The sequence below is a fragment of the Oenanthe melanoleuca genome, chromosome 13 (assembly GCF_029582105.1).
Source record: "Oenanthe melanoleuca isolate GR-GAL-2019-014 chromosome 13, OMel1.0, whole genome shotgun sequence".
NCBI lineage: Eukaryota > Metazoa > Chordata > Aves > Passeriformes > Muscicapidae > Oenanthe > Oenanthe melanoleuca.
This window is the reverse complement of record NC_079347.1, coordinates 9,888,838-9,914,445: the sequence shown is the minus strand read 5'-3', so window position 1 is coordinate 9,914,445 and position 25,608 is coordinate 9,888,838. Positions and strand designations below refer to the sequence as shown.

At 36.6% G+C, this 25,608-nt stretch overlaps 1 long non-coding RNA gene across 1 annotated transcript; it reads right to left on the bottom strand.

Moving 5' to 3' along the window:
- Positions 1 to 8,373: 8,373 nt before the first annotated feature.
- On the bottom strand, positions 8,374 to 16,569 carry LOC130258978 (uncharacterized). The gene is made up of 3 exons (XR_008841566.1): positions 16,395 to 16,569; positions 12,019 to 12,072; positions 8,374 to 9,481 (listed from the first exon to the last, which is right to left on the bottom strand). It is a non-coding gene; the product is annotated as an uncharacterized LOC130258978 (long non-coding RNA).
- Between the last annotated feature and the right edge of the window lie 9,039 nt (positions 16,570 to 25,608).

Sequence of the window (25,608 nt, the reverse complement as noted above, 5' to 3'; positions counted from 1 at the left end):
CAGGAAAAAGAGGTGGGGGGAGGAAAAAAAATCACTGGAAGTTGCACCTTTTTTTAATCTTTTTTCCACAGTAACAAACACTTGCCAGGCTTTAGTCCAATTATTCATACTAGGAGGAATTCGAAATGTCATTCCAGTTGAAAACAACTTTGAAAAACGTGAAACTTTTGAGGTTAGGCCAAAGCATTTAGATAAGTCAGTTATGTAAAGTTCATACATTTTTTTCAATTGCTAATAGATAGTGGGGTGTTTGTCTTGGTTTTTAATATTTATATTATTTATTTATTTATTTATTTATTATAAATGTTTTCTATATTTATATATTCTATAAATATACCTGTGAGTACAGGTTTACTACCAAGGAGTTACTGACATGTGTGGACAAATACATACATTCCTGGCAGGGCAATAAAATGATGATGTTGCTGAGGGAATAACTTGACTGACAAATTTCAAACTGCCTTTCTGTGATCTAGTGCTGGTTTTAATTATATAAACCCCCAAAACACTCCACATTAAGAGGCAACTTTATACTTTGAAGCCTTTGTTATTGTCTCATGCTCCCTTCTAATTACTAATAATATGCAGTTTTATTATAGTTAAGCATTTGAAGTTAAGTAGTAATAGTAAAGTGTATCTGAAGAAGGGGACCAGGCAAGGTGTTAAAAGAAGTCCTTGGCAGATCACTAAGTCAAAAGTAGAAAGGGAGGCAGAATCCATTTGTCCTAACAGATTTGTCTCTAAGAATTGTACACCTTATTTTAAAAAATTCCTCGTTCAGTGTTAGCAGAAATGCTGTGTGTGCTTCATTATTATGAAAGGAACTGTACAAGAACTACCTGAGCTTAATGAGATTTTGGAAAATAAATATACATCTTGAGTTGCCTGTGTGGTGGCACTTTTTAATGAGTTTAACTTTTGGTGTATAAATAAATACTCTGTTAGATACCATCTGAATAATGTGCAAATTAAAAGAGGCATAGGGTAAGAGCTTCAATGCAAAATTTCATCCTTTTTACAGTGCAGTATTTGTTGTTTCTTATCTTCTGTAGGCGGCAACTGATCATTATTTCCAGGATGTGCTTAGGGAAATCATGAAGTGTTTGTTTTAGATAATGATGTGCAGCATTCATGGCTACTTGTGACTTTGAAAAACTGAAATTAAAGATCTTGAAATATCAAGCATATCATTAAAATATCCTTCACAGCTCAAGACTTTTGCTAGCTTCATATCTTGAATGCTTTGCAGTATGATTTAAGTAAAGCATAAATTCACTTACTTGAGTGGATATAATTTGATTTCACAAGAACTGAAGTACACAACACCAAACTGGTGAGCTGCTCTTCTGACCTGCAGAGGAGCTGTGCATCAGGGTGCCAGAAGCTTCGAATCCCTTCAACTACTGAGTAAACAACAGCTTCATCTATCAAATCCACTTTTCCTCAACCTTCAACTAACTCTTCCAGTTAATTAACTGGCTATGGTCTTTCTACAAGACTTTGTATACTGGTAATGTGAAAATGTAAACCAATGGCAGCAAGAAAATTGTCAGCTTTTGAAAGGTGCTGCCAGAGATTGTGGCCACATGCAAATACCTTCAATGCTCTACTAAAAAGAAACTAAATACAAGGTGACTTGTAAATTTTAGAACTTAGATAGTATACTTAACTTTGTCTTTCATCATAAGGAACATGCCCAATGTCACTTCTCATGTCCACTGCACAGATTTATGTCTTTTTTAAATTATTTTCCTTTCATGCTCTATGATTCAGCAAAGCACATAGCATCTGCTTATTTAACACCTTATAAAGAGATCAACTAAATAATCTTAGGGTTTGGGAGTGTTTTTAGTGACAAACATTGAGCTATTTTCTTTGTTTTAATACTTCTTGAGCCTGTGTGGTTCACTTCTTAGTCTATTTCTCTTCTCCAACTAGCTGTTCAACTTAATGGAATTACTGTCACTCAGTTTGATAAATTGGGTTAGGGAGGGTCAGGAGTCCAAGGCAGCCAAACTTACTTCAGAAATGGCGGCAGAAATTTGCTGTTACAGGCACAGGTTAGAGGCCAGAAGACTTTGGAACATGGCAAAGTTTAGTGGTATTTGAATGGCATTTTCCTTGTTCTGACACGAAGCAGGATTCGTAGCCAAGGGCTGGGACCCAGACACACAACGTGTGTAGCAGCACAGGATCAACAATTATCTCTGTCAAGAGAGAGCTTATCACCCATGCTAAGAGGTGGGAGACAGGTGAGTAGCCACATGCAGAGCAAATGAAACAAGCACATCCAGATATTGCCTGTTGGTGTCACAAATTGTGGTGAAAGTACTTCAACAACCTAAGTGCAGCTAATTCTTTCTACAAATATTGCTAGAAATTAGATTTTTAAAGAGAAATACAAAGTTGCATCTGAGAACATCCTTCTGAGAGCTGATTAATAAAAAGAATTCTCCCAGCTATATTAGAAATACAGAATTTTAAAATGCCTTTTTTTTTTCTCTCCTTGGAGAGCTTTCAAAGTACTATTCAAATGCAGGCTCATTTCCCATAAATTCATAAAGGAACATCTGGACTTAAAATATCCTTTCATCCTTTGCACAACATTTTAACACTTTCCCCTGATACTATTTTTGCCTTCCTTCTTGGATTTATTATCTCCTAAGTAATTAACTTTTGTTTCTCTTAGGTGTAATCATTGCTTGGGTCAACATTTTCAAGGTGCTCTCGCAGCTTTAAAAATGTGGTAATCAACATTTTCAGATCATTATTTGCTGTGCTTTTTTTCCTTGCCTCCTCTGCAATGGCTGCCAAAGGATTTATTCTAGCTGTCTGTGTTCTGCATGTGTATTCAACTGCCTACTTCTTTTCATCTTCCAGGATATTCTCTGCTTTTAATTTAAAATTGATCTCTAATCGTTAAATTGACTTGAGCACACAAGAAGAGAGTCAATAAGAAGGAAGCTATGATGGAGAATAGGCAAGATTCTTCCTTAGACATTCAGTTGATGGTTACACTGTTGGTTTATGAGAAGTATCTTCCCAGAACTCCCTCTTCTTATATCACACAAACAGCAAAGAAGTCCCATAAACCTTCATGGGTTCACACACGAGGTTCTTGCACCACTATTCCTCTGCAAAGCAGGTATTTACAAGCTTCACAGAAAAGCACAGACAGCACCTGTAAAACCCTTTAGCTATCCTAGGAGATCTGTGGCCATGGTTACACAGCTGCTTTAATCCAACATAAACCCAGTCTGCCAGGGAAATGGGGGACTTCTAAATTCCCCTCCCTATGAAGCTGCTCCTTCTCATTCCCTCGCTAACCCTGGCTTTAGCTCTCCCATGGTTGCACAGTGAGTCTGACACAGAAACTGATGCAACTGCAAATCAAACCAGCAAGACTCCCCTGAATTTTCATTTTTAGTCAAATAAGCTCCCTGATATAACTCATTGCAAAACTCTACAAGCACCAGCTCTGGAGCACAGTGAACATATGCTGCTGAGGATGAAGGGCAGGGACTGAAGATATTGCTCTGTTTAGAAACAGCAAGCTGAAAATCATCTGAAAGCAGGTGTGAAGCTGCAGCCCAGTCTCTTCCTTTCTGTGCCTGAAAGTGCAGCTTCATTTCCAAACTTATTGCCACTGGTTTGTTCTCTCAGTGCCTTGTTCTAACAGTCTGAACTCATGCTACCATTGCTTTCTGCTGAACACAGGGAAGAACATGCTTCAAACAGACTCAGCTCCTGGTACACAGCTCAGATGTTCAAGGCTCCTGTCTCCCAAAGCATTCCTGTGCTATGGCACAGCAGCAGAAAGCACTGACAATCCTCTGCTGAGGCTGAGGTTTCCAAATTTCACAAGGGTCCTTAAGAGTCTGAGCTTCCACCAGGTAAGCAAAACCTCAGTCTCTCTCCTGCTTTGCAACCCTACTAATCAAATGTTGGCCAAATATTACAGACATGTTTTATGACCTTGCTGGTAATGGTCATATTCACAGCAACAGCTCAATAAAGTAAGTAATGAAAGTTTTTGCTATTGTCATTAAAAATTGACACTAAAGAATAAAACATTTGGAACATACTATGGTCCTATATCAGGGTCTGCATTGAAATAGTTAATGCCAGTTAATCTACAGGAAAATGACAACACTCAATTATACAGTCAAAATAAAGATTTTTGTCATCTAAATGCCATTTAGATGCCATCTTTTATGGCATAGACAGTTAAGCTGTAATATATATGCCTTAGAGGGGAAAAAAAGTATCAGTTAATAGTGTGTCAGCAAAAAACTTTCCCAAGTACATGTATGTTTTAATTTTTCTTTCTTCTCACACCTATGTATAAAGAGTTAATGTATGTTATACAAGTACAGTTATATAATTACAAAAAATCCTCATAGCAAAATTTAAAAATTATGTGAAACTGTATTATTTTTAAATGTATAGCCACATACCCATGCATGATGGCCCAAAGACAAGAAATATTAATAAATAATTTGAATTAAAAGTATGTGTATTTTTAAAGCATTTAGATATATTACTGCTTCCCTGCTGCACCAACTCACAAAGCTGGCTAAAGAAACCTGGATAATTTTAAAGAGCAAATCTGGTGTTGCTCAGCAACAGCACACCCTGATAGAAAGGATGCAGGATGTTGGAAGATTTAATATTAGGGAAACTGTGCTTGCAAGGGGAAGAAGAAGAACAAATACAATTTAGTCATACAACGTCCATAAAATTGGGACAGCTTAAATATAATAATCAGATGGAATTATCATTCTAATATTAATCTTTGCATAATAGAGTTAAATAAAAAGTTATTGTCTGGAACCAATGAGCTGCCATTACAGTTCATTAGATGGCATTGATATTTGCACTGTCTTGATTTGATATGACATGATATGACGAGGAAGAAAAAGCAATGCATTTTATGAGAAATTGAGAGCAATCTCATGGCTGAAGACCTCAGTTCTGGCACTAGCTTGAATGAGTACTTACTAAAGTGAGGACTGAGTAAGAGCACAGAACTTCACACATTGTCCCAGATCAGAAGAAATCCAATGCTTTCAAGGGGAAAATGTCTTAGGTGATACAGGTCTCACCTCTGCTTTGGTCCCACAGAAACATCTCCCCCATTTATTTATTCCTGATCAGAGTAACAACCCTTCTTTTGGTCACAGCACTCTGTGACTTTCTGTTTTGGACCATACTGTCTCAATGCTCCATAGTGTTCTTTCTTACTGAACATAAAAAATCCCACAGAAGATTAATTTTCTGTATGCCTTTACTCAGCCATCCCTTCTATTACTGTTGGGTGCTATTGCAAACAACTGCAAGGGAGGCTGAGGCAGCTGAGATGGTAGAAGGCAATGGCACTGTCTGAGAGGCAGCAAAGACAGCTAAATGATAGAATCACACTTAGTGCTTAGGGAACTGAGCAGCCAGACCTGTCTGAAGGAGAGAGGAGCCACATGCTAGACCTCACTGGCAGGGCTGCTTGTACCAGATTGTCTCAGCAGCTCTGAGGGTCTGTTACTACAAACAGTCCCTGTGTGTGACAGACTCCAGAGCATCTCCATGGATGGCACCAACTCAAAACATAAAACACATAAAACATACTGCTTACAATCCAGTGTGGACAGAAATTCTCTGCCTTGGTTAATTTTAACTTTTTTTTTTTTTTTTTTTTTTTTTTTTTTTTTTTTTATGGTAATCTACAGGACAAAAGAAGGTCCTTCTACTCATGAACCATGAGGATGGAACTCAAGGTGTGGGAGTTGCTACTGGACCTCAGTCCTCCCATCAGCTGGCCCTCTGTAATCATTTGTCACATTCTATTCTACATTAAAACACTCCTGCTACTCCTAGATATTTAAGTGGACACTTAAAATGGGTTATAAAGTACTCAGAAAAAGATTTTTCTCAGAAATAAGCTCTGTAGGACTAAAGGTACACCTGAGCAGGACATTAGCTTCTGTTTTGCTCATCAATTCACTGTTGAAACAGAATCATTAGGCCTGAGCAAAAAAACCTGTTGCTATAATGTTTGATTCTCAGACATCTGGTGACAACACAGTCATTAGCAACTGCATCACTCTTCTCTCTGTCTAACAGTAAATGTCAAACTCTGCAAGGTTCTTTGTTGGTTCTCCAATGTAAAACTCATTTTATTAAACAGGAGTGATACCATCTTGCCTATTAAATGACTGGCTGCATGGAAAATGAGTCTGACAGCACACCTCAGTGAATCTGTCCTCTGGGTGACTACCTTTGCTATGACCCAGTGATACCTTTAGCTTGTCAGAAGATATTTACATCAAATAACATCAAACTTGCATTGAAAATACAAAACAAAAGCTCTTCAAGCACCTGCTGTCCCAAAATGACAATGAAAAATGTTTACTAGAATGAAAAAGTATAAATATTTCATAAAAATAAGCATTTCATTAAAATTTCATACTTATCTTTTCCCTTCTATTCTAGGAAAAGGATTTTAATTAAAATGTACAGGGCAAAAGTGTAAGGTAAAAGACAGAACTAATAACCTCAGGAGAAGAAAAAAAAATGGAAGGAAGAAATTATCAAAGTACTACCATGCTAAATATTTGACCCCTCAGATCTTCCCATTGCTGACATTCCCTCTCTTGAAAAGTACAAAGATCTCGGCACATTCCTGTAAGCGATATTAAAATATTGTTGAATCCTTGTTTTCAACATGTGTTGGGATTGTGATGCAATCTTCAAAGCAGCTTGAAGCCAGTTTTGTATCAGAGCAAGGCCCATGATTGAGCCCTTTAGTACATAAGTCAAGAAGAAATCACACTTTTCTGAATGGGAATCAATTGTGGTATCTCCAAAAGGAATTGTGAGGATGGGGAGTTGTTATAACTCAGAAGAAAATTGTGGGGATGAAGTGAAAGGACTACAAAATAACAATGCTGGAAAACAAGTCAGCCACTCTAAGTTGAGAACTTCTTTCTGTCCTTTTCTTAGCAGTGAATTTTCAGCGTATTTTTATTTAGTACAAATGTTTAAAAAGAACATTTATTCTATAAATTCTTGTTATGCTTCTCAGGTATGCAGTTCTGGAAGGGTCAAGGTGTGGTGCCTTTATAGCCATGTTTTCCTGACCTCTGTTTCCTCAGGTTCAGAGAAATGGCAACAGTTGAGACACTGCACTGAGGAGGATGTGTGGTTGCTCCACAGATGCCACCTTGCTAATTTGCATGGTTCAGAGCCTAGAGCTGGCTCTTACATAAAACAAAGAGTGTCTTTTTGGAAGAGAAAAAACTTCTCTGAAAATGTAGACCAGAGCTGGTACAGATTATGAAAACCACAAAATAACAAATGGCCTAAGCCTATTCCACAAGTGTATTTTTCTGCTAGAAAGCTTTGGAACAATTGAAATGTCTCTGAAAATATCACTAAATTAAAGACTTGGAAGTGTACCCATGACAAAGTATTTTAACTAGTAGCACATGAATTATAGTTCAGAAATGAATATAAAAATAATCAGCTATTAAAAATCTTCCAAATTAATTTTAGCTGTAAAGCCAGAATGTATCTCATTCACAAGCAATAAAATGAAAGTGAAATAATTAGATGAGTACTATAACAGACTTATCAGATAAATAGAGATATATGATCACTGCCTTGAAGAGAGAAAAGGGGTTTGCAGGGAAGTGGACTAAAAATGTATCTGTGAAAGAGATGGGGCAGATTATCATGAAAAGAAATCATACAGCAATAGGAAATCCTGCTGCAAAGTAATTGTTACAGAATGCATCAAATACCTACAGGTATTTCATTGTGCAGTATCCTCAGAAAAGCTGCATTACAAACTTGATTCTGCAAGTTTTTTCTTGCACCTTGGACACAGATGCATAAATGTAATGGATTCAGCTATAACTTGTCAATGCTTCCTTCAGAGTGTACAACAGCAATAATTCCATAGCCCATCCTGATGAAAAAAAATTTGACTATGTCTTTCATAGGACATATTAACCATAAATTATTATTCACATATGTTTCTCATGTTTGTATCCTTCAACCACACAGGGGATTAACATATCAGAACATGAGACTGACTCTTGCCAGGTGCCACATAATGCAAATATATTTACTGATACCAAATATCTGCTCCTAGATCCCATCTCTGTAACTGTAAAACTGCAACCATCTGTCAAGAAAGTGAGCCAAAATCCTTAAAAGTCAGCAAATATTCCCCAAACAGGGTAACTTGAATTCTTCAGACCATTCAGCAGTTTTACCTTCAATTCTGAACACATTCTAAGTTGTAATCTATTTGGAGAGATCTGCATGAGATGAAGAAGGAGCTTGTTGCCCTTTTCAGTTTATAATGTCACCAGAAATTAAGCCTATTTAACAGATGTGAAATTCATCATTTCAGCCTTTAACTTGCATTAGAAAGTCACCTTTTTGATAACTGATCCCACTGTGTGTTGTTTACACTGCAAGTATCAAAGTAATTCACATTAAAACAAGTTTTCTTCAAATAAAAAAGAAGAACTTTCCCTGTCTTAAATCTAAAGAACCAAGTCTCCTAAAACCACATTTCTATGCAGTTTAGCTAAGTAAAATCCTTGCAAGCAAAATAAATTGAAATAGAAATTAGTTGCACTTTAAAACCCAGATCTTTACCCAGTCACCACACATTGACAAGAATATTGTTTCCCTAAATTCCTTAAAAATAAGGTGGACATAAGTTACCCTGCTTGTAACTGAAAATATTCCAGTAACATATAAAATGACTGACTAAACTAATGTTGGTGTTCCAAATCAATTTTCCTTACACAAATTTACAATACAAGAAATCATTAAGACAAAGAGGAAACAGGTTTGCTATGTGGAATAATATTTATCTAGAAGCTTTGACCAAGCTAAGTTATCCTCATATTCCAAGAGCAAATTAGTTGCTTTCTCCTACTTCTCTGCATTTCATTTACATATATACCAGGCCCTTTCATAATAATCATAACAAATCCCTCAGCTTACTGAAATAAACATTAATTCAAAATAAATACATCAACATGCAGATCCTCAAACTGAACAGGGGAAAGAACAAAAACTACTGCACATCAATTCCCCCACACATAAAAATTTCCATATTTGTCAAACTGTGATTAGTCATGAAACTGAACTAAAAATAAAAGTTTTAGAGTTTCATAACAAATCAGGAGGCAATTCCAAAAAAACACCAGTGCCTTTTCCAGGGAAATAAGAACACTTGTACCTGTTTTTTCACCATTCCCTCTTTTTTCCTCTTTTCTAATAGAAGCAAATACTAACAAAAAAAGATTTGATCCTACTCTCATTTACATGAGTTTCAGAGAACTTTGTCGATTGTTTTCAGTGGAGGGACTTCAATAGCATCACAGTCCCATGGCATAAGTCTGGTTCAGCTGCAGTCAGATTGTTCACTTGATCCAAGTTAGGGACAAAGTGAGGAGTTGGGGATCTAGAGTAGGGAGAAAGCAAGACTCAGTTCCATATCTAAAGATCCATTCAGCTTAAGGAAATCCATGACAGTCATCAACATGTCAAACTTGCAATTTTTTTTCTGTGTCTTGTGATTACTTTTTTTAGTTTAACAAATTTGAAAGAAATAGTGGTAGGATGTAGGCAGCTCTCCACCTGGAATGAGTTGGACAGCTACACTGAAATCAGTGCATTAGATCCTCCAGCTAACATAAATCTCCCTGGGACCACTGAAGTTACTCACAAGCCCACCGACTGGAATAAATTCATATACTGCTCTTAAAATCCATGGCGTTACTTTGATTTACAGTCACTAAAGAAGTGCTGCCATGTTATATATCAAATAAAATAGGAAAATTGGACACATTTGTAGGAAATTTCTGGGAGAAGAGCTACAGGACTTTATTTTTTTAACAAATGTCTGAAACTGCTGCATCTGTTTGAAATACAGGTTGGGCTTGATTTTACTCTGTCCTTTCCCCAGGCTCAAGGACCATTGAAGTGATAGGGGTTTTCTGCCTAAAACTGTCTCTAAATTCAGTGCATAACATGAAGCTGCCTCAGGCATTCATATCCCCTCTATGCTAAGCCAGGAGGTCAGGCTCTACAGGACTCCTGAGCAGTGAGGGAGCATAAAATCCTGAGGGCAGATAAGAGCAGGAGTATGGTGCTGAGAGAAGGAAATGCCCCTCTCTTGCCCTGCTCCATTGTCCTTTAGGATGGTGAGAGTGTAAAAACATGAGAACCTTTTGGGTGTATCCTTCAGTGCACTTTCTAGCTACCCAAGGCTTCTGTAAGGAGTTAAACAAGATGTTCATGCCTGGGACACTTCACACTAAAGCACACATTAAAGAGCTTATGAACTATTTTCCATAGCTGAGCAATTAAGTATAGGCAGGAAATCGGGTGGCAGCTGTAAACAAAAAAAAAGCAGCAAGATGGTACCTGCTCACTCTCTCATTACTTGCCCCAGTCTTTTCATTTCCATTCCCTACCTGTTGTAAGTACCTCTGCCTCATCCCTGTAGTTTCCCCAAAGTAGTGAAGGGAGAAAAGGATACAGCCACTTTTAGGTATAATCCTCTAAGATGTGACTTTCTGCAAGGTTTTTAGTTTTCTGATTTACAGGAGCAATTTAGAATTACAGAATTATAATGCTTGGAAACCCAGGCGAAATTCCAGCATTTCCTCAACAGTTTATCTTTTATATCTTTTGCTCTTTACTTCTCTGGAAAGAGAAGAAAGTGTGATTGGAGTCCAGATTATCAATTAGTTAATAATTGTCACTTTTCTACTCTGACAATTAAAATGTGGAAACATCTCTTCTTACAAGTCAGTCTCTACTTGGATCATTTTTCCACAATAACAGTGAGGTTTGTGTATACACATATACTGTAATAATGTCAAAGTTCAGTCATACACAGAGTTTATTAGATTTTGTTTTATTCTTTCCCTTGAATTATTCATTGAATATCTATAATTTCCCAAAGAATAATTTCATAAAGTGCTGCAGCAATAAAACTTTCCATATATAGCACACCAATGTGAATGGTATTTACGATGTACTCAAAGGAAAATCAGCCTATTACATTAATCATGTAAAACTATTGAAAAATTACATTTAATCATTTCTATTTCAAATAAAACCCGCTCAGAGCTTTAAAACCTGTGAGAAACCTAGAATTAAATTTCATACAACATTGCCTGCAACAGTATATATAATTATTCAATACTTCCAGGTTTGTCTGGTGTTCAGTAATCTCTCATCTAATTTTCTCTGAATTGTGAGTTGTATTTAATCTTTTTTATTTAGTACTTCTTGCTTAGAATGTTCCAGCTTTAATAAGGAGAAACAGCAAGATAGATGAAGCCCTGTTCTTTGGTCAAGACTCAACAGTGAAATGTCTCCTTCCTCAAACCCAGCTCAGGGTACCAGGACACAGCATCCAGCACCTTCTCTGCTTATCCCAGGCCCATCCTGTGCTGGAATCCAGGGCAGGACACAGCAGGTTTTTACCAAGTACCACAAATTTCCTGTGGGTGACAGTCCATTCAGCAGCTGGATGAAGGAAGCAAAATGGGGCCCACCAGAGATCATCACTAGAAATATGGTGACACTGGGATTTTAAGTAGCTTTTGTAAGAATAGTAAACTCTTTTGAATGCCACTTAGTTAGAAGAAGTTTGACTTCTGAAAGCACTGAACCACACTGTAACTCAATTTGATCTATCTGACAATTAATCTTTCCAGGTTTTATTATACTCTGCCTGTACAAAGTCAAGAGAAAGTCAAGTCTGAGGGCAAAACCTGCTCTTCATTAGGCCAAAAAGCAGAGGTTCTGCCTTGTGTTCCTGGCAGGCTCATGTGCACTGTAAGCCAAATCATGCTGACATCTTTCAGATGTTTGAAAAGCTAAACAGGGTGTACCAAGATGCTGAGTATGTGGCATATGAAATCAAATAAAAAATGAGTGTGCATGATTCCTAATGAACCAGAATATATTGTCATAGAGCTTTACCTTTGTCAGGACTGCGGGAACATTCCATAAAGTCAATTCTTCAAAAGCTGGTGTCTATAAATAAACAGCCATGGGCTTAATTAGAAAATAAATCTATGGAAAAATAATACAGCCTTTATGAACTCTAAAAAGCAAAATGTGTGTACAGAATATATAAGCCTATATATATAGCTGGGTTTTTTTCAGAATTTTATGGTCTCTACAAAGGAAGCAAAGAATAAACAATTGGTATAATATTAACAACCTCAGCTTTCAGCTCTGAACATTAATAACTTATTTGAAATATCTCAACCTCCTGTATATGAGCCACCCTGTAGTGCTTCAGCTGATTCTGATTCTCTTTGTGCAGAAACCTTTTAGCTAATCATTTTCATCTCTGTGTGTCAATAAATCTTGCGTCTCTAGGGCAATGACTTTTACTCAGCAAATGTTAAGCAGAAATAAAACCACCTAGAAGAGTCTAAGAATGAGAATTTCAATAAGAATTTAGCAATATATTGATCCACTTCTCCCCCTTCTGACTTTTCATTACTATGTCACTTTCAGCTCCTGAATTCAATAAGATAAAAAGCTCAAATAGCATGTGATTTATGGACTTTAGCCAATCCAACTAAAATTATTTTAAATAGCTTCTTCACCAACAGTAAACTCAAAAAATGGTCAATAATCTGTTCTCGAAGGGAAGGGCTGACAGTCACAGACTACGAGAGAGTGACTTCATCTAATAGTAGTAAAACAATGAATGCAATGAAAAGTCATGTTTCTGTGGATTTCTAAATGTAACATATTATTATATGCCCTACATTTCCTCTTTCTTGGAAGACAATTGACTAAGTACCTACATTTTGCATTGTTTCTTAAATAAAACTAAGTTAAAGTAACTCCTGTGTAATTATTTATAAGACTCTACCACCTAAAATCCACTTGGTTGTGTCAAATGATACTTCCTGCACACCAGATGAACAAAAACTATTTCTTTTCCCTTAGTATTTATCAATGAGAACCAGAAGATAAACACCTATGGAATATGGCTGAATTAATGTACAGTTGTATGTATGTAATGTACAGTGACTGCCAGAGGAATTAAAGGCTATACTGTACAGTGCCACAGAAAGAATGGTAAGTTTTTTTAAATTATGTTCACTGATAAAAACCATTAACAATAAGTTACTTCAAACCATTGCCTTAGGAACACAAATTTCATAGATGTCAACACACCCAGCTTCTTTTTCTTTTTGTCTTATTTCTATTTCCCAACATTAAAATAAGTAATATTATCCAATTACACAGGAAGCATTAAAGAAAATAATTTTTTAATTAAAAAAAAATATAAATTAATTTTCTTTTAAGTAAGTTTGTGAAGTTTGGGCTCCAAGACACATCCATGTCACTGAAGAGCTGCATCTGACACTGTAACAGAAGTACTGGGGGCAGCAATTTTCAGCAGGTTTTGCAGGAAGGTTTGTGCCCACAGCAACTGATAACCAGGGAAGATCTAACACAATCAGAGTGACTGACCATTCTCTGACAATCAGAGACACAGAACAACTCCACAGAGATGGTGAGCTCTGGGACAAGATCTCTTTTCTTTCAGTTTTAAGAAGACCCATCAGAGTGAGGTCATGACCTAAAATTTACACCTCAACACGTTTTTCCTGAAAACATTGAAAAAATGGCTATGAAAGTAAAGGAATGGAGTTTGGAGTTTGAGTTTTTAAATGGAATTTGCAATTCAAAATGTAGGAAATCACAAATAATCCAAAGCAAAAGGTAAAATTGGCAACACTGTTACTTAACTTCAGAAGTAAAACTTGCAGTGTTCATAGTGTCCTATAGGTTTTGTGACAACGGTATCACTCTGTTTCCCAAAGGACAGAGGACACTTAGTTACATACCTGAAGTTTCCCAGAATAAACCAGAATGAAGTTTTACATAGAAAAGCAGCCACAGGAAAAATTATATTGGGTTAACACAGACCATTTTTGCAGAAATGTGTCAGTTTAAACAAAGCTGTATTGAGAATTGTTTTGGAAAGTGCATTGATTTATATCCTGAGATGAAAACAAAATGTGGAATTCAGAATGTCCCACAAACTGCAAATTACAAGTTTGCATCAGCTCCATTCTGGATCAAAAATGCAAGTTGATCACTGACTGAAAGCTGCTCACAACATCATGATAAACATGAGCCTCAGTAGCACAAAGCAATCAGGGTTTGTGTGCTGCAGCCAACCAAAAGGCTTCCAACCCAGTTACATAATGGTAAATTGATCCCATCCTCTCCAAACTTCACTTTCAGCATCCAAGTCTTGATCCCATTTGTCCTCACACATAACATTTCCACAGAATGCAGAGCAACAGGGGCATTTCATAAATATTCTGAAAGGTTCCCTCGTGCACTTACTCCTGCAGCACTTCATGCAAACCTGTGTATTAGTTCAATGATTTTGGCAGATATCTTGTCCAGAAAATACCAAGAATGGTTTTTACTTATTCAAGGCAGAAATAAGAAAATTTGGCTTAGGGCTGCTTTGTTTGTGTTTAAATATGAACACAACCAGATTTTCCAACTTCTTTGAAATGAGATTTCAACTTCGCTTTTTATAACAATGAAAATGTCAGGAAAGAACAAACAGATTCTGATATCTGAATAATTTTTTATAATACCAGTGATATGGTGCCAACTAGTAGAAGAAGTACTAGTACTAGTACACATTTAAATGTGATCCTCTCAAATAAAACTCACCTCAGGCTTCTGAGCACCTGAAGTATTTTTTAAGATCACACTGCAAATTCATAAGCTTAACCATAATAAAAGTCCAAATAATCTGAAGTTTGATGCAGAGTCTTTCACAGATTGCTCCCATAACATTCTCATATAACAAAGGGAAATTATGCAATTAGTCGTGACAATGAACTTCTTAAAAATGCAAATTTAGCTGCAGTGTCAGTGCACTTTATTAGCTGCAGTTCAGAACAAGATACAAAGTCTGCTTGTTCACTCACTGTTTGTGTCCCTTCTGAGACTGGGATAAAGAACAATCTAATTAGAAATAATCCTGCGAAGAACAAATATCAAATAAGAAAATCTACAAGAAAAAACTTTTTCCCCTACTTGCCAGATGAATCCATTAACCATGATGTGGACTGTGGTCTTATCTCAAGTAAAGATGCGCTAGGCCATGTCACAATTATTTGGTTATTACATCTTTTGAAAATATTGTGATATTTGCTAAACATAATAGGACCTGTACAAAACCTGCTGATTGTTATAAAACCCAATCAGGACACAGTGTCAATGCACAGGCTATATTTAACACTAAGTAAACTGAGCTGCAGAGAAGAAACAAGCTTTGCTTCATGTAATGTTGTTGCCTGAACTCTAACTCTTGTAATGGGAAATAAAATGCTTTTTGTGAGGTTTTAGTCCTTCCAGTTATTTGGTAATAATGACTTAATAGCAAAGTTTGAAAGTAAACCCTATTTTTAAGTGAGCCAGAATCCTGGGTCTTTGCAGATTATCTCAGGAGATCAAAGTCAGTAACAAATATCCAGAACTGAGCAGAGAATGTCAGGGTTGTTTTCTTAGTTCATAGAAACTTCTGAGGTTTATATGGTCTCCCTTCTAATTAAGATTCAATATAACAGTTAGATGTGATCTTTGGTGTCTTCTACACCTGAATAATATTTTCTGACATTTAAGTCAAGCTAAATCTGAGTGTTTTAGTGACAGTAATGAACTGTATACTCAGAACTATATTAAAAAAGGTTTTCTAGGTTGGGTTTTCTAAGTTTCGTTTGCAAATGTGTAGGTAGCAGCACACTGAGCTCTTTTCAAGCTAATCCCATGAGTTGTTACAATATTTCATGATTGAGATAAAAATTGAGTGTATCTCTGTAAAGAAAAATGTAAATCCTTGTGAAATCTGGTTTTTATTTCCTATTGTACACTGCAGTGTTTCTACAAGTAGTACCAAAAAAAAAAAAAAAAGCCTTTTTTAAGACTGAAAGGTCTGGGAATTTTGAGACAGAAATTCAGTCCTACATATATCAAGGCACAGCTCTTGTTTCATAATATTTTCTACTGTCATCATAAAAAAACTCATAACATCAGGTTTTTTCTCTTATGCTTTACAATTCAATATATTAGCAGAAATAACTCAGAGAAAGAGGTGTATGAATGATTCTCAGATTCTGAAAAGGAGATCACTGTTTTTAAACTCTTATTTTAGACTGATACCATAAAACAACAGAAAAAGTCATAGGTAGGAGAATGTGAAAATTAAAGACAAACCATAGTAACTATCACATCACAGTATAAATTTTTACAGCAAAAATATAAGCCATTAAATTGTAAACTCAGGAATAACAACTTACTCAGCAAAACTGTGGGGCTCCCTGCCAGCTCTTGAGTCATCACAGAGTGTTGGTGCCACATGTTTCTCACAGCAGCTGAATTTTCATCAGACTCTGCAGTACAGCAGGTAGGAAACTATCACAGTCAAAGGAAAAAGTCAAGTATGTGCAGACAGTGATATGGAAATCAGAATGGTCTAACTATGACCATGACTGGCCATTAACAGGTCAAACCAGCAGAAGGAGAACTAATAAAAAAATGGGAACATGGCATTTCCTGAGATGCCTAATTTTTTGGGTTGGCAAGGCTCAAATTCTGACTATTCTATTCCTTAGCAAGATCACTCAAATCAGAAAAATCAGGCATATGCTAAAGAAAAGTAGATTGTTAAGTGCCACCTATAGAACAGATTTCTCAAACTGCAGCAGATACCAAAGATGACCTTGCCAGCTTGCTTGCTCCACAAAGATTAGATTTTTGTATTGATGGTCTTATAAATAGAGGAAAAAAATGTAACATTCCAAATTAATATTTGACATGTTTCTTTAAAAAATGATATTGTAACATTTAAAAAGCTTTTAAATTGCAAGAGGGAGAGACTACTAGAAAATAAAAAGGATTACACCTAGATTTTCAATTTAATGACAGAAGTTCCTGCCCTGTAACTGAAGTGAAATATAATTTCCCATGGAGACATTAGGTCCCTCTTCCAATTATATGTTTTCGTCCTTGAACTGTCTCTGCCACTGACTTGACTTTTGAGTTCATTCAACTCTCCAACTAAGCAGCAAAATACTGAGGGTTTGTGGGGGGGGCAGTATTTTTTGTGGCTGGTTGGATGGTTGCTTGCTTGCTTGGTTGGTTGGGGTTGGTAGGGGTTTGTGGGGTTTTTTGGAGGGCTCTAGTTTTCTGCTCATTTAGTCAGATTCAGCTGAATCAGCTCATGGTAAGTGTCAGATGAGTCCCTGAGCCAAGGAAGGAACATGCTGATGACAAACAAGCAGAAAAAAGAAGTAAGATGTCATATTCTTTTGGAGGTTGTGAGACTTAATACCAAAGATGAAAATCTACTAACCTGTGCAGGAAAACACCTCAGGATTGTTTTTGTTTCTTACAATTTGTTATAAGCCCCAATTCAATCTCTTCTCCCTAAACACAATGCATGTTACATTTGATTTGTCCTGAAATATAAAAGTTTTCTGGAATTTTAAATTAAAGTAACAATAAACCTGACAATTGTTATCATGAAGAAGGCCCCTAACCTTCTAAACTGAGGAAATTTCTAAAAGCAAATTCTTACCAGCTTCCTGTGTCTTCTGTCCTGTTCATGAATATAAATTAAAGTTACTTTAAAGAGATTTGGATCTCATGTCAGTTATTCACTGCAGAGATTAAAATTTTGATTAGCAGGATCTAAAATCACTTTTTTTTTTCCTTCTCAACAAGCAGGTATCATAACTTTAATTAATGCCAGTGAAGTTGCTCTTCATATAGCAATATAAATTTTAGTTAAGACAGCAATGTGATCATGACACCATCACCTTTGCCCACTTAGGGAACATAAAGGAGAAAGGTAAATACAAATGGCAGAACTGAGGATTAAGGCCCAAAGTTCAGATCCAGGCACTACATCCAAACTATCACAAAACTGGTTTTAATAGATTTCAGAGATATTTCAGGCACAAAGTAAATATTTCCCTTTGGACTCTGTGCTCAGTGCATCTCAGAGCTGCTCTAGAAGTAAAACTTTACATAATGAGTTGTCATGGTTTAACCCCAGCTGGCAAGTAAGCACCATGGAGCTGCTCATTTCCCCCCCAGTGGGAAATCAAACAACTGACTGTTCTGATTCTGATCTAAAATTAAATTTTAAAAGAAGTTTAGCTAATTAGGGATCTCTTCAGAATGTCATGGTCAAATGAAAAGAGATCTGTATCAGAAATTATTTTGAAAAAGTTAACTTGCACCTAGATTCATAGTTGCATTATTTTCTGTATCTACACTAACCAGAGGCTAGCCTGGAAAAAAAAGCTGGATTTATGATAAAATAGTGGCCATTCCTATATTAGGAATCAAAGTGATTTTTTTCTTTAATTGGGTTTTATAAAATATGAGCACAAAGGTGAGAAATCATAAGTCAGTCATAGAAGGGAAAAAGTAGAACTTTCTCTATTATCCTACAGTCTAAAATTAGTTCAAAAATCTTCTCTCACATTCTGTTTATTCAGGACAAAATTTTGCTCTTTCCTTCCCTTCATCTTTCTTATTCTGGGATCCATCATATCTGCATAATTTCTCAAGCAGTTATGGATTTTGCAGCTCAGTCTCTACAAATAACAAATAACAGAAATACTTTACTTTCAAAGACACATAATGAGCTGAAGTTAGAAGCCTGTGGCAAATTTAGTTGGTTTTGGTTAATGAAAATTTATAGCTTTCACTGTGAAAAATTTTCTCTACAATCAGACATAAAAGTAACTTTAACTGGAAGCACTCCAATTCAACAGCAGCACTTTACAATAATTTTTTTTAAACAGCAGCATTAAATATATATCTACTTACCCAAACCACATTAGCTCTGATTGTGCCAGGCATGATGCATGCATTTAGTAACACAATGAGAAGTCCCTGCTCTAAACAGCCTGCAGCCTACAGAGAGAAGATTAAGGAAGATAGTGACCATTCTGTAGAAAGAATACTAAGGCAAAGTTTAGAATCATAAACAATATAAGTGTCATGACATAAACAAACTACCCAAGAGCTGGGAATAGAACAAATATCTAAGTTTCCCAGCAATTTCAGCCATAAAGCTTCTCCTTACCAGTAAAAAGCAGTATCCCTTAAGTTTTTTTAATCAAGCAGTTTTTCTCTTACATATAAACATAATATTTTCTCCAAAAATCAAAGCCAATTATTTTTCTGACACCATGCAACTCCTCAGTGACTTTTCAATTTGCAACTAAAATACAACAAATGGAACTGCCTTTAAATCCCACTTACTCATTTTCCACAGCATCTCCAGATTTTCTCCTTTACCTGAAAAGGGTGGTGGGTTTTAAAGAAACAAAACACCAATAGTACCACTGAGGTCCTGGGAGGCGATGTCTGAACCATCATAATCAGAACTTTTGGAGATGCACCTGAAATGTCAGCCTGTCTTGAGAGTTTCAAGACAGCAGTGGTTACCCACCAATATAATACAGTGAAAATAAAAGATATTTTCCTTCCATGTTTACAGACTGCATATGGAAACTCTGACACAGGTAAAGACCAAAGCAGGGCCTCAGGATTATGTGACAGTGCCTTGGGTGGCCTCATGCCCTCAACCATTATAAAGCATTGACTCAGGGGAGATCAATACCAACATATCCTGGCAGTACTGGATACTGCACTGGGAGCTTATGAATTCTGACAAGATCACAGCCTGAAGTGATAATTGGCAGAGAATTATGGGATTTTTTATTATTCTTATTGTACTTAAAAACCAAACATGTTTGGCTTACATTTATTGGAAAAACAACAAAATTCTTCAACTTAAGCCTTTATTACTACATTTGAGCTTTACATTTTTCCTTCCTCACTTCAGTCAATAGAGCCATTTTCAGACGAGGGTTTGGGAGGTTTTTGTGCTTTTTAAAAGAGGTCCTGAAAATTTTGCTACAGTTACTAATACTAACACTCTTTCTATTTCTAATACTAATAGTTACTAATACTAAAACAATCTCCAACAGTCAGGACAATGTGTATAATCTTCTGAAATTATTAGACCAAAGAGGAAAAGGAAAGATGGCAAGACACTGTATCTTAACAGTAGGATGCCAATTACCACTCTCTGTTAACAAAACACAGCCATCTACCAGAGGTGTCTTTGCCTCCCCACTTGCACAAAGTGGCAATTCAATTAGAGGTCTCTTTCTTTCATGCTGCTAGAAATTTTAAACAAGTTTCCCCTAAAAAGATTAACTATCTCCATTTCATTGAAGCCATCATTACACTTCTTTATTGCCACCCAAGTTATTAGAAATCATGGCTCTTTCACAATTCTGTAACTTTCATCTTTGTGTGCTTTTAAGGTTCACCCCTAAGAAGGAGGTCTGCTGTAGAAAAAGGAATTCTCTTGGTTGTATGAGATAGTTTAAAGAGATCTGTATTATATCAGGTGAGGTGTCAACAGAAATTTGCCATGGTATGCACTTCTAACAATGCCATCTGTAGCACACTAAATGCATTTGGCATTATTAGATCCTTCTGTTTTGGTTTTCTTTTCCCCTAGCTGAAAATTTTGTCATGGTTGTTCCTTGGTTGCTCTGTTTCTCAGTATTTGAGGAAGGAAGTTACATCCACCCATATGACAATATCATCAGCATTCAATGTTAATGTGTGTGGCAGGAACAGCATAAACCAAGGATCTAAACAGAAGAAAATAGAATGAATAATAATTTGGTGGTTTCCGGGGAGGTTCTGCTGTTGCACATGGCCTTCAATCTATACTCACATCTTGTTTTCTCTATATCCTCTTTATCTAAAGATGGCTCCTTCAGATACAACTCCTAATCACACATTCTCTGATCCATTGGTTACTAGAAGCTTTTGGGATTTATCAAAGCAATGATTCCTCTTTCTATTTCTGGTCCTTTTTTTCCCCATGCTGGTATGATGCCAGGAGTCCCTATGATTGAGAAAAGGTGGAAAGAAGGATATTTAATATAAAACACTCCAGTAGTAACTCTGTCATCTGTTTTGCTAATCTGACAAGTTGAACCTCTGTGAAGAACTCAGGGCAGGCAGAAAACAGGGGGTTGAGCAGGACATCCATATAGAAAGTGATTCTTCCAACACACATTTGGAAAATATGAGCTGTTTCAGAGCTTTAAATCAACAGAACAACTATTCACTTTTGTTGTATTAGTTTTCTGCCAACTCAGTGCACTGAAATGGCTCAGCAAGCCACTGGCCAAGGGAGCTGAGGAGGGGGTTTGGCCAGAGGTGACACGAAGGCAGTCTGCAGTCAGATGGCCTTGGAGTGCTACAGAGCCCCAGCCTGTATTTCCTGCTGCTTTCACCTGCCACAGGAGCTCAGATGGGGAGCAGGGCTATGTAAGGAAATGGGAACACACAGCTGCAGGAAAAGGAGAACAGCAGCACTCCAGTGGCCCTTTAAACTAGTTTAAACCACTAGAGTGACTAGAGCCCTATGTTTTTCAGTTTCCAAAGGTGACATGCTTACATATGATTAATTCCCTCAGACGGATTAGTGAAAATATTTCAAAGGATTTCTGGTCAGAGATAGCTAAGCAATCTCACTGTTAACATCTATCCTGCCCACTCAAGCTTCCATCAAGCATGGAAAGGCCTGATGAGAAATTAATCTAAGCTGTAATGGAGGGGAACTGATAAGAGAGACATGGTGAAGCTGAGATGCACACCTGCATTAACCAAAAGCTCAGGTTTCCCTTTGATTCTGTCAATGACCAAGGTGCTTTTTTACATCTTTTTCCCTTTCTCACCCTATAAAAATTCCTATTGAATCAAAGGGTCTGGGAATTATCCCTTAGTGTGGTATACCAAACTTAAGTTACAGCTCTGCAAGGAAAAACACTCTGAGGAAGGAAAGGAAAGAAGAGTGAGAAGATATTACTTCCATTTAAAACAAAGAAAAATCTAGATAAAGGTTTATTGACTTCACTTTTGGCTTAAGCTCTCTAAATACCTTACTAATTAGTATGCAGTGTCACTCATAGAGAAATCAAAAAATGAGAAAATCAAAGGCAGCAGAAAAGTCAGGAATTGCTCATACTACATTCTCATTTCTCATACTACTTGTTGCAACTACTTTTTCCAACTCTTTTTGTCCTGCACCTTTCAGAGGGGACTCAGCCATAAGACCTCAATTCTTTGTGGAGAAACCTGAGCCAGTTTGTGCCACATGGCGCCCTCAAGTGCACCAGTGCAGCCTCACCACAACTGCAAGCAAGCACCTAAAAGTTCTTCAGTTTATGGATAATGGATTAAAATTTTTATGGACTTCCAAAATTGGCTTTTGAAACAGATGATTGAAGTAACTAACAGTGATTTTGTACATCATAAAGGTATTTTCCTAAACTTGTCTAGGGAGTATATAATGTATTTCATTGGTTGATGGAACTAACAACATTTTCTTCTGCAATTTGCATAATTTCTGCTACACTAATAGAATGATATGAGCCCATTTTTTCAGCTAATTAAGTCACATATAAGTATTCTCATGTGTGTTAGTTGAAAACTGCATTAAGAGCAAAAACATCAGCACATTTCAAAAATACTGTGTTCATATCTTACTGGAATTCAGCCTGTAATCACATTTATAATTCCTTTGACCCTATGTCCCTCAGTGGAGTCATTTTACAGCACTTTTATAAAATCTTCAAAACTGTACTTGATACAAAAGTGTCTGCATGCAATAGCAGGAAGAATTACATTTTTTTAAAAAAAAGGAGCTAGTAGGAGCTAAAAAAAGAGGAAAGGGGAAAAAACAAACAAACAAACAACCAGATAAGCCACGAAAAATGTAACTCAAAACCACATAGGTCATTTATCCAAACCATCCTACTCATAAAGTTCTTGGAACATCATGTAACAACCTCTAACAGAAAAACATCTTCTGTAAAATACTACTAATTTCATAATCCCACATGAAACTCTAGAGCTGGTAAATTACCCTGATCCATGAACAGTCACAAACTGAAGCTGCTGTAAAAGGAGCCAAGCAATTCCTTCCTTTCCCCCAGAGGTCTCTTTTAGCACAGGAACTACCACAGAGCAGCTTTAGGGGTTGCTCAAATGAGCATCTCAAACTTGTTCCTTTTTTTTTTCCTTGGGAGCTCTCGGGTATTATCTCAGGTTGGATCAACAGAGTCGTGTTTGCTGGGCTTTGGAGGCTGCTCTTGAATAAAGTGGTGCCATAGTGTCACCTGCTGGGAAGTTCTGCCCCTGCCTCTTTTCACAGGGCCAACAAATGTTAAATAACTAAAAGAAAACCGCTGTGTTTGTTTTTTACCTCCTTTCTGATAGTGCTAGTCCACTATACTCCTATTGAAAGATTTTCTCTCTTCTTTCTAAAAACCAGGCAATAGCTCAGAGTAGAGCAATAAATATCCTGGACTTTTCTTCAGACTGTCATTCAATATGTATCTGGTGGGTGTTTGATCCTAACAGTCTAAATTAAACTTATACTAAGTAAGCTGCTGCTCTTTTGATTCCACACCAATATTTCAATGCAATTTTCTCTTCCATACTTTATTGTCTTTTCCTTTATTTACTACAATGATACACATTTCCATCTATAAATATTTGCATGTCTTCTTAGGGACTCTAATGATTTTAGAAAGGAGTTTCAAACAGCTGATTCTGGCATTACCAATGAGTTTTTGCAAGGATGGCACTAGCTGGTGTAGTGGGATCAGGGAGCATGAAGTTGTGGTTTTGAAATTTTAAAAAATCGACTCAATACAGGTACAATAACACGACTGGAATTACAGTTTTCTTTAAAACACTTTTTGATTAGAAGTGATAGGAAAATAACAATTTGTGGCACTGGAGGTAGAACAACAACTAAAACTTCTGTTTCTAATTGCTTAGTCACTTACCATTACTTAATCATGGAGGAATTCATTCATAGCCGTGGAAATTGTTGAGGGTTTGGGGTTGTTTTTTTTTATGATGTCCCAAAGGAAATATTATTTCTTAATACCATTTTTCCTCAAGTGACACTCACCCCAGTAGCCAGAAGGAAGAATGTTTCAGTAGTTTGAAGAATGGGGAGGCAGAGAAGAGCCCAAGGAACGTTACTGCTCTTTGACACTGCTGCAGTCACTGGGAGGTGACGCTGGATGGCTGCACTGTGTCTATGCACGGCTTCTGGTCCTGCTTGCACAAAGTGGTGGCTCAGGATTCAGCAACCACTGAATTCTCTACAAATACTGTGATTTGTATTGCCCTGTAAAAACTTCTGTAATATGCTGTCAAACACATAATACACCATTTGGGGGGGTTTATGTTATTCCCAACTACAGCTGCACTTGGTATTTATTCCCACCAGCCTTTTAAAAAGTCAAAAACTCAACCAGATCATTTGCAATATAACCTGTTTTGCTGGCTGAAAAAGTTACAGGAATGCAAAGTATAAATAACACTAATCATAGAAGTTTGCCCTTTAGCACACAGTGGCATTTTGCTGCTTTTAAATATTTATAGTGTGTGATTAACTAGAAATCTTAAATGGCAAAAAAAAGTTCCTTAAAACATTACCCCCCTAAAACACAATAAATCTGAGATAAAGAGGAATTAGCCAAAGAAACAGCCTTGCTAGATATCATTGAATAAGAATTGAGTTTCTCCTATACTAAAATTATCTTTCATTCTGCTAGCCAGACTTTTGTATTAAATGTAAAATTTCCTGATTAAAATAGGAATTCTCCAGAACAATTTTTTTCTATACCTTGAATTCACTATTTTTCAAAAGTGAATTTTTATCCTGTCACATACGAACACAGAGAAGATGGGGAACAGTAAAACCAAACAAGGCTGTGCAAGATCTGCATGAAAAAAGAACTGAACTTTACTTATCTCAGCTTCATAATGGTATTTTTTCTTTAGAAACACCTGGATTTCTAGGGCTAGGAAAAGCAAAAAGTAGTAAGTGAGTCGTTTAGTCCACTAATGTTTCAATGAGCCCTAACTATAGTAAGTATTTTTGTGATTACACAGAACTGACATTTATGGCAGACCTAAACTAGCCACAAAATGGGCTTCCCAAAGAAAATATTATTCATCTTCACATGAGTAGCAAGAGCAGGACCAGTGGTCTGCAAAAAGAAGAGTGGTGAAATATCATCATCTGCAGAAGACCAAAATAAGCCCAATCTCCAAGCTAAAACTAAGCAACTATTCATGCATAGAGCCCCTCCCTGATAAATCACTGAACCAAAACCAAAGTTACATCACCTATGTTTTTGAGTTTTTTCATTTATTATTTAATGTGCTTAAAGCCGTATTCTGTATTAACTTCACCCTCCTTGACTGCCCCAAATAATTCCTTAGGAAATTGTACTTTGTAAACAAAACAAATCTCTGTAACTTAGGGCTTCCTTACAATGCCACAAGACTTCTTGCTTACTTTAAAATAAAAAGTGTGAGGGCAGAGGGCATTTAAAGCAATCAGTGGCTGATTAAGTAATTTTGTCCAAATAGTAGAAA